General features: G+C 53.5%; 1 non-coding gene across 1 annotated transcript; it reads left to right on the forward strand.

Moving 5' to 3' along the window:
* The first annotated feature begins 596 nt into the window (after window positions 1–596).
* Window positions 597–670, forward strand: TRNAN-GUU (transfer RNA asparagine (anticodon GUU)). The gene has a single exon. It is a non-coding gene; the product is annotated as a tRNA-Asn (tRNA).
* Window positions 671–2,471: the final 1,801 nt, after the last annotated feature.

The following is a 2,471-nucleotide window of genomic DNA, read 5'->3' on the forward strand; positions in this document are numbered from 1 at the left end:
CTATTCCTCTGCCACCCACAGACATCAGTGGCTTTCCATTGCTGGGCTCACACAAGGTTGGAAGGATTTGCTACAGCCCTCAACCATCGCCTTGCTTCTTGACGAGTTCCCTACACCCTCTCTCGCATCCGTACGCACTGCCAATCACTGCCTGATCACTACCCGAGAAGCTAAGAAGCTCTCAAGGCTTTCCCTCTCATCCTCAGGGGATGACCACGTTTCTGCAGTCACCATTCGTGCATCGTAAAAACACCAGTTGAGGAAGTGCATCTTGGTGAGGGGAGGACCTCGCCGAGGCACCTCTGTGCTCTTTGAGGTGTAAGCGCTTGTGCAAGGCTGCAGGAGGAGTTGCTTTGGTGGCCAGCTTTGTATTGCAGATGGATGGTGTGCAGAGGGCAGGGAATGAGAGAGGACTGCTACCAGAAATGCCATGGAGGGGAGGTCCGGTGCTCAGGGAAAGAAGGATGAAGGGTGGACACTCCGGGTTGTGGTGTTTCTCTTCCCAAGTCCCCACTGTGGGTGACGAAGCTCTGCTTCCCCAGAAATGGCCAAGCATCTGCCTGCCGATGGGAAGCACTCCATAGCTCACTTTGGGAGTCTCTGTGGCGCAATTGGTTAGCGCGTTCGGCTGTTAACCGAAAGGCTGGTGGTTCGAGCCCACCCAGGGACGCCTTCCCCTTTCCCTGCCCGTGACAGGGGGCTTGCAACTACAGGACCTTGCAGCTCCCTTACAACCCAAACCCTTCTATGGCTCCAGCAAAAGAGGAGCCCATTCACTCCCCTCTCCAAAGGCAGAGCATTCAAAACAAACTCATAGCAATTCCTTACTCCCTTTTGCTTGCGCACGCACCTTTGCATCACTTATTAAACTGCCTTTCTCTTCACCCACGACTCTTTCGCACTTTGCCCTTCCAATGCTCTCCCCCCTCCAGCTCAGGGGGACTGAGCCAGCAGCTGCGTGGGGGCTGAGCTGCCAGCTGGGGCCAACCCACCCTGGGATTTGCCTTATTTCTACCCTCACTAACAACAGCAGCACTAACATGCTCTAAAATAAGGTCTTCCTCTTCTTCATGATGCTAAACTCTATTTCTTTCATGTTACTCCTTTCCTTCATTCTTCCTTGACAAGACACTTAGAATTTCGCAGTATTATAGTCTGCCATGAAGTTGTTAGAACAATACTTTTTCTCTCCTTTCTAACTGTTGTCATCTAATGGCAACACCTCTCAGACAGTATTGTCCCTACATCATTTCTTTTATTCCCATTTCCAGTCTCTGTGTCTGTGTGTGTGTGAGGAGTTGTTTATCGTGATTATCACATCCCTGAGCAGCTCGTCCTTGGTTGCCAGTACCGGATCCAGGTGAGCACCCAGGGCCTTTGTTGGCCCACTGGGCAGCTGTATTAAGAAGGTGTCCCGCGGTGCTGCAGACTGTTTGCACCTTGTTTTGCCTGGTCCGTGAATGCCAGGGCAATTACAGTCCCCCACAGGAACTGGCTGATTGACCTGCAGACTTCCTTGGGCTGCTGACAGAAGACTTTTCTTGCTTCCTCACCCTCACTGCATGGTTCATAACTGCCAACACGATGTCACCCTTACTGGCCTCTCTAATCCTCAGTGACAGAAGCTAAGCATCCTGCAAGACCTCCAGACATCTGAGCTGCCCCTTCACACTGGGGACATCCCCCATCCTCACCTTCCCGGCCACTCTCTTCTGCAGAGCCTCTATCCCTCCACTGCAGCACCCCAAGTGAGCAAGCTGTCCCACCACATCTAATTTCATCCAAAACCATCACAGTGCTGGGAGGCTCCAGCTCCTCCTGTCTCTTCCCCAGCTCCTCCCGCCTGTGCACGTTTGCGCTGCAGCATCTGAGCTGAGGCACCGGGGCTGAGCACAGACTCGTTACAGGTAAACATGGTACCAGGGCCCCAGGGACCCCCTCTGCTTCACATGCTGGAGTGCTTGGCAGATGTTAATGTAACAAGGAAATGAGGTGCCCACAGACTGCCCCGCAGTCTCCAAGGCCAGAGAAACGAGGCTGCGCAATGACATCTTGTCCAGAGAAATGTTTGGTGACTCTGCAGAAACTCTGCAGGGCTGTGGGGCTTGCAAGACAAACTGCAGGAAGGACAGGGTGCTGCAGAGACAGTCTTTGCGGATGGGCAGCCTTTGGTCCATCCACACTGTGGACATTGTTATCACCTTCCCTCTCCATATCATGAGGCAGCGAGGGGAGAGGAGAGAAGCAAGAGAGAGGTTAAAGGCAGTGTGGAGTGGGAGGATGCTGAGAGCTCCCTGGAAGAGAAATCTTCACGGCCCTTAACACAGTAAGTCTCTGGCTGCAGGGCAATGCACTTGAGTACTCTGGAGGGGTCTCCTAGAGCTGGCACATCCCAGAGCAGGCAGGATCTGGCAGGATGGCTCTCCGGGTTTCTTTCATGTGGAGAAGGACACGCTCCAGCCCAGGGCTGT

This window comes from Mycteria americana, unplaced genomic scaffold (assembly GCF_035582795.1).
Source record: "Mycteria americana isolate JAX WOST 10 ecotype Jacksonville Zoo and Gardens unplaced genomic scaffold, USCA_MyAme_1.0 Scaffold_37, whole genome shotgun sequence".
Classification (NCBI taxonomy): domain Eukaryota; kingdom Metazoa; phylum Chordata; class Aves; order Ciconiiformes; family Ciconiidae; genus Mycteria; species Mycteria americana.